Source organism: Lactuca saligna, chromosome 4 (genome assembly GCF_052625555.1).
Source record: "Lactuca saligna cultivar CGN05327 chromosome 4, ASM5262555v1, whole genome shotgun sequence".
Lineage (NCBI taxonomy): Eukaryota > Viridiplantae > Streptophyta > Magnoliopsida > Asterales > Asteraceae > Lactuca > Lactuca saligna.
In genome coordinates, this window is record NC_136420.1 from 149,470,296 (window position 1) to 149,478,117 (window position 7,822).

General features: G+C 36.5%; 1 pseudogene; it reads left to right on the forward strand.

Moving 5' to 3' along the window:
* The first annotated feature begins 376 nt into the window (after nt 1-376).
* Nucleotides 377-2,284, forward strand: LOC145040254 (protein FLX-like 1; annotated as a pseudogene).
* The last annotated feature ends 5,538 nt before the right edge of the window (nt 2,285-7,822 follow it).

Consider the following 7,822-nt stretch of genomic DNA (forward strand, 5'->3'; position numbering starts at 1 on the left):
CATTTTTTCGATTATAGGTGCATTGTTAGGGACATATGAAGATAACAGATTTAAATCCGAGTCAAAGAAACCTTCTCTCAAGTCAATTGACTCTCTTAACCTTGGAGGTGGACCCGAGTTAGAAAAGAAACTCAACTACATAGAGCATATTTTCTCAGGGGTAATTTTGGGAAAAGAGCTTGTAAATGCACCTCCCACTGTACTTACCCTTGGTTCGTTATCCTTCTCATTTTCAATTGTTGATAGAGACATAGAGTTAAAATATAATTTTTCATTTTTCTTTTTTAATAATTGTAACAGGGGTATTAGCAGAAGAAGTTGAAATTCAAGATAACAGCAATGTAGGCTTATTGTAGTTTCACATGCATCATCTGTAATGGCGATAAATTCTTATTATGTGTGTGATCAAGAGCCCGATCTTGTGGAGGCATATTGTAGTTTCACATCAATCTTTCTTTGCAGCTGTCCAAAGGTTAAATTTACTATCTCTTTAGGATATATTTGTTAAATTGACTCTGTGAAAAAGACGTGAATGCCCTTATCATATAGGGTTTTGATGCATTACATTTACAGGAAGTAGTAGCTTCTTCTGGTCCTCTTCTTGAAGTTTTGCTTCAGAAAGCAGCCATATGTTGTACAGCTATGCATCGTGGAGCAGCACTTGCAGCAATGTCGTATATATCTTGTGAGCATCTGCAACTACATTTAATAGAATCTATTATTGCAATAACCTCTCAATAGGATTTTCCTCCCTTACAATTAATTATATTATATTTTGTCTGTCATTTTAATTTTTATAGAAGTAATGAAGGAGAGTTTGGGGGTATTTGTTTGTGTTGTTATTTGAAGGTGATGAATGTGAAAATTTTGAACTAGTCGTTGTTGTGTTGTGTAGGTTTTCTTGAGTTTGGGGTGAGTTCATTATTGGAATCGGTGACATACAACTCTGCATCCATGGTGGTTCAAGTAATATCACATAGTAGGGAAGGGATTGTATCAAATGTTGTGTATGCCTTACTTGGTGTTTCCGCAACAACAACAACAACAACAACAACAACAACAATCCATTAATTAAATTTAACACAACAAGGATTATATGCAAGAAATAGCTACGTACTATCTCATTGATTTGTTTATTTACAACTTGTATTTTTAACTTGAAAAGAATATTTTTTTTGTTTTTTTTCCTTGTAGGTTCACAAATCTACAACTATCTTGCAACAGTTGGCGGCCGTATGCAGGTTTAGTGAAAAAACAAAATGGAATTCTCTTCTCTCTTGGGATTCTTTTTTTGGTGTTTGGTTGTCTTCAAACATACAAATCTGCAACTATGAGGGAGTTGTATGAGAAGTCAGCAAAAATGGAACGCGATCTTCATGGAGTAGAAGCTATGTGTGCTGATCTTATACAATTACATGATGATATTAAGGAGTTGACTTCTACACGCCAAAAACTTACTAGTCAAGTTCAGGGTATGACTCAAGATCTTGCTAGAGCTACTGCTGACATGCAGCAAGTCCCAGGACTAAAGTTAGAAATTCATGGGCTTAGATAAGAATTAGAACATGCAAGGTGACTTCATCATTCATGTTCCTATAAACATGTTACATTGCATATGGATGATGTAATCAAATGATATTTCCTTCTTGAAGGGCTGCAATTGAACATGAGAAGAAGGGGCATGCAGAGAACTATGAACATGGTCAAGTTATGGAAAGGAATTTACTCTCTATGGCTTGTGAGGTAGAAAAGTTGCGTGTTGAGATGGCTAATGCTGAAAAATAGGTCCATGTTGGTGCCACTATAACTGCAGCCAATCAAAATCCAGGTAGGTCATCACTTGTGTTTCAATGTTGTTGATGGTTCTTTTAGGAATTTATCAGTGCTTGACTTCTTAGGTGCTCTTCATATACATGATATAACCCAAATTATGTTAATGCTGAAGCTAAATATTCAGGGAATCCTTACCCTGCAAGTTATGGCATTAGATCCATGAATAAAATGAATATTCAGGGAATCCTTACCCTGCAAGTTATCTCATTTTCTTAGTTTCTTTCTTGGGGGTGTTTCTTTTTGGGTCTCAATTTTTTTTATTACTGTTGCAATCAGGTGCAGCATGTTGTAGAAGGTTACCCTCAATATGGGCATGGGCCTGGATATTGGGGATCATTTGATATTCAAAGGGCTCAAGGACACAGATAGAGTGATAGACTATCACATGCTAAGATGTGGACTCTTATGGTACTTTGAATTGAAGTGTACATTTGTTTAAAATGTTATCTTATATAAGACCCTTATTACATTATTATTCATGCTATTTTGGATATTGTTGTCCTACAACAAATGCTAGCAGTTAAAGACTAAAAAAACTGAGGTGAACAAAGAAGAAGGAAAACATAGTGATGGTGGTGAATAAATCAAAGAAAAAGTGAATGAAAAGGCGAAAAGTGGGACCCAGTGTGGATCTTTCATCACAGAAAGTGTCAAAGGAGGAAAGTACACAGCATATGAACACAAGTCAATATTCGAATTTGATGCCTTCTGTTTGGATTGATATTGAAGTTAAGAGACATGATGATTGGTTGGGTACATGAAGGGTTTTAGAGCTTCTTCAGACAGCTTAATGACGATTTACTGAAACAAGAAGGTGACACTTTATGGCAATGTAGTATTAGGGTATATAATTAGGGAAAACCTCTTAATAACAATGTACAATCAGATGCCTTTAATATCAATGTATTACAATTTTTTGACATGAAGTTATTGGATGAAATTGAATGTTTATATATATATATATATATGTGTGTGTGTGTGTGTGTGTGTGTGTTTCTATATTTTTGTACTATGTGCAAAAGAGTATCGTAAGGCAGGTCGTATATGCATATGATAAATGGTTGCTGAAGTTTACGACACACAAATGTGTGTCATCTTCATTTATGACAGGGGCTTTAATGATACGCAATGTGTGTCCTAAAGGCGCTTCGTAAGGTTATGAAACACAAATGTATGTCGTCTTCCTTTAAGACAGGGCCTTCCTTGATACGCATTGGGTGTTGTAAATGAGCGTCGTAAATGCGTGTCGTAAATAGACGATGCGCAAAAGCGTGTCGTCTCTCGTTATGATAGGGCCTTCCTTGATAGGGATTTGTGTGTCGTTTGAGCATTTTACGACACGCATTACGCGTCATAAAAGGTTGTTTTTCTAGTAGTGATTCTATGTGTAAATCCATCCTACTCGTTGAGTAGGTTCATGCACTCAACGAGTAGGAGCCCTTGATTGCATATTTTCAAGTTTTGCTGCTGGAAATGGACTAGAAACATTACCCTAAACTGTTTTGGTCTTATAAAACTTTATTTAGATGGTGTAATGGTTATGTTAATCCATTTTCAATGGCTAATATCAAAATTTCAAGTTTGTATGGTTTATTTATGATTCTTGAAATTGTTGATATGAACATTCATGAACTTATGAGTTTTGAAGATCATAGGAATTATTTGTAACTTGCTTGTTAGTCTGATTCTTGATCTTGATGTGTTTTAATGGAATCCATAATTTGTCCTCAAGTTATGGATTACCAAAAGTCACTCTTTTAAAGTCCATTATGAAACACATAGGTTACATAAAATGAAAAGTCTCTCATTTTAATAAACTAATAACTCATCAGTTATGAAAGACGAAAAGGTTTGAAAGTTAGAAAACTTGTCCTCAAGTTTTGGAACATGTAAAGTCACTTTAAAAAGCTTTAGTTTCAACCCCTAGAATTTTAAAAGTTCAAATTCAACCCTTATACTTTATAATATTATAAGTTAATAATATATATATATATATGTATGTATGTATGTATGTATGTATGTATAGGAGCAAGTCGTTTTAGCGTTAGTAGGCCTCATTCACGAAACCGGTCTATAAGGGGGTATAAGGTTGTTGCCTATAAAATGACAGTTTAATGGGTGTCCACTCTCACCCACCGCTTCCTTGACTGGTTGAGGGTTGTTAGCTGAACGGGTAGGACAATGACTTTAATCCTCATTAAAAGTATGATGATTATAAAGTAACTAAATGTTTTTATAAATTCCTAATCTTAGTTACTTTAGGAAAATGTGAATAAGGTGCTAACCCATGAAATTACACTTTGCACTTTGCTTAAGTTGTTAGTGGAGTGTGTGTGGTTAACCGGCACACTAACTTGGACTTAACAAGATAGGCAAAGGGTGGCTTAGGGTTTATCATAGGTTGGTGGAGCGCGTGTTGTTAATCGGCACATCGATTGAGTGATAAACGTTAAGAGTACCAAGTAATTTTCATGGTTACTTCGCACCTGGTTTGTGATCCTTGGCATATCAGTCACAAAACTTGAAGGGAACACTCGAGATTGAAACATGCCATTGAAAAGTTCAATGAATCTCAATGAATCTAGGAGTTTCAAAACCAGTTAAAACCTAATAATTTATTTCGTTTTTCATGGTGGAAATTGGTGAATCGTCATTCACCTACCTTCGAATATTTTATAGCTTGGATTACGGCATCCCTCTTCTAAGTTATAAAATATTGTGTTGGGTCCTAGCCTTAATATTACATTTGGGTGTTTTATTAAGGACTATCTTTATATATAATCTAAATTTGTCTTTCTTCTTTTTCAAATGTCTTCCAACAATGTTGCTTCTGACTCAAACCCTATCGGCTCCTGCTCTCTCATGAACCTTTGTGGAAAAGTTATCTTCGATGGTTCCAACTTTATGGATTGGATCCAGAACATCAGGATGGTCACTCGTTATGAGGACAAGCAATATGTCCTCGACAAGGAGCTTAAGGAACTTGATGAGTCATCTACTACTCATTAAGAGATCGCTGAATTTTGGACACATGAGAGAGATGCCACTAAAGTGGCATATATCATGTTGGCCACGATGACAGCTAAGCTCCAAAAGTCCTATGAGGACTATTACCCTTTTGAGATGCACCGGGACTTGATCAACCACTACCATTAAAGTGCTCGCCAAGAGAGGTATGGCATCATCTACTCCATGATAAAAACTCAAATGAAGGTTGGTAAACCCATCACGGGCCACTTACAGAAAATGCAAAGGTATGTGGACCATTTGCTGAAGCTAAATGTGAAATTTCTCGAGGAGTTGGCAATTGACATCATTTTGCACTCCTTTCCATCATGTTTTGATCAATTCCGAATGACATACCACATGAACAAGGAGGAAGTTATACTCAGCAACTTTGCAGGAGGTTAAGTCCTAGCTTGGGAAGTGTTTCACTATGAAGGACCTCCGAGAAGCTGCTTATATCCTAGGGATAAGAATTTTGAGACACAGGAGTAAAAGACTAATTGGACTTAGTCAGAGTACCTACTTGGATAAGGTGTTGAATAGGTTCAGCATGCAGAATTCCAAGAAAGGAGAGTTACTGATCCAGAGTAACGCCTGACTGAGTAAGACTCAGAGCCCGAGTACAGAGGCTGAAATAGTTGAGATGATTCAAGTACCGTATGCTTCCACTGTAGGCTTGATCATGTATGCTATGAATTATACTCATCCTGATGTGGCTTTTGCATTGAGCATGGTCAGCACATATCAGGGGAACCCTAGCAAGGCTCACTAGACTGCGGTAAAGAACATTCTCAAGTACCAACGGAGAACTCTTATCCTCAATGGGAGTAATGACATGAAAGTAGTAGGGTATAGCAATGCTAGCTTCTAGACTTATATGGATAATTTCCGCTCTCACTCAGGCTAGGTCTTTACATTAAACGGAGGATCAATTACTTGGAAAAGTTCCAATCAGGAGATAGTAGCTTATTCAACTTGCGAATCAAAGTATATAGTAGCAAGCGAGGCAACAAAGGAGGCTATATGGCTAAAGAACTTCATTGGATACCTTGGAGTTGTAACGACTATAAAGGAGCCTATGGAAATTTTCTGTGATAGTGAAAGTGCAGTTACCTTAGCCAAGTAACCAAGGGATCACGGAAGATCTAGACACATCGACATGAAATACCATTTCATCAGACATCGAATAGAAGAAGCACTCCTCGTGGAAAAGAGGGTATCATCGGATAAGAACCCAACAGATCCCGTCACGAAGGGACCGGGTAGGGTTAAGCATCTCCAGCATGCGAGGCGCATAGGGCTAAAGGATGATATTAGTTTTAGTAGTTAGATTGCTTTGAAATTTGTAAAGTGTAATTGACATTTGATGATAAATAAAAGTTTTTGTTTATTTATAAGTATAAGTGTTGTTATCTTTTGACTATCATTTCATTTTGCATGTTTTGACTTCCAGAATAATTATGTTATGGTATATCATATTATTCAAATTCTCCACAGTTGGTCATATGTTAGAAGTAGATATGAATCAAGACTGTCATGAGTTGGCTTGTAGATGTCTAAGTTGTTAGACATAGCAAGAGGTGCTACAATACTCGTCAGTGCTCATAAGTTCTGAGTATTGGATTCAACCCACGCTCACTTGTATCACTTAATGGAATTTATCTCGGGTGATCGTGAGACGGTAATATCATATAAGTCTTCAAACCTAGAGATATGAGTTGTTGACTATGAGTTGGTTATACATTGATTGTACGAAAACGCATTGGAAACTCGATGTTATAAAATGTGCCTTTGTGTATAATTCAACGAGTAGTAGAACAAGCATATGAGTCGAAGATTATCTGTTCCTTCTTGGATTAGAAGCGATATCAGGGCCCCTCGATGATTTTGTTTTGACCTATGTACCAGGCCCGATGAGAACTAAATTGATGTGTTCGATTCAGTTCTATGTCAAACAAATCAGAAATCAGGAAACAAACTGTTGGACAATAAGTAAGACCTTGTTCCATGTATTTGTTCAGCTGATATCTAGAATAGAGGATTATATGATCACTTATCTTAAATGGCATATCATCATCATCATCTAAGTTCTGCGAGACCATGAAAGAGCTACGATTGCTGATAGGTTCCTGAAGTCATTCTTGTAGTTATAGTTATTAGACTTATCCAAGTGGGAGACTGTTGGATTAGGTGTCTAAGTTCATAACTATTTCTGGAATGTACTTGACCCGGTTGGCATGGTCCATTTGGGTTGCATGGAATTGCAACACTTGGATAGACTAAATGAGAGAAAGGACACTTAAGGATTGTTAATATATTATAAGTTCTAATATATTAATAATATTATTTAATTAGTATTGATCAAGAACTAATTTGGACTTAATTAAGTGATCAAAAAGAGACTAATTAAATATATGGAGTTGATTGTGTAAATCATCCATTCTTGTATAGTGGGCTAATGATCCATGGTTTATATAAATTGGGCTAAACCCATAAGGAGCTCCATGGATACTCCATGGAGGTTATAAGCCCATGGATCATGGAATATGGAAAGCCATGACAATTAGGGTTTTCATGGTGTAACCCTACTTATGATACAACTATATAAAGACACGAATTCTAGCAAAATCGGCCACTACAAGCAAGTACAAGAGAGCTAGCTGAATTTTGAGTGTTAGTGAACTTCTCTCAAGGTTATTCCAAGTGTTGTGGTGTTGTGTGAGACATTTGAGGCATCACACTTGAGGTGCTAGGCTCAAAATGTTCTTAAGGAATCCAAACAACAAAAGGTACGTTCTTCTACTAGCTATTATGTTTAAAAGTTCCCCATGTCATGCTAGTTAGGTTAAGAACCTTGGAAAATCAAATTTGCATGTATCTTAGTAAAACATAGATCCAAGGTTTCTAGCGTTGCATGTACACCTTAGGAGTGTTAGAATGCTAAAAACCCTTTAAAGTGCCTCCTCAACAAAACAACCCTTAA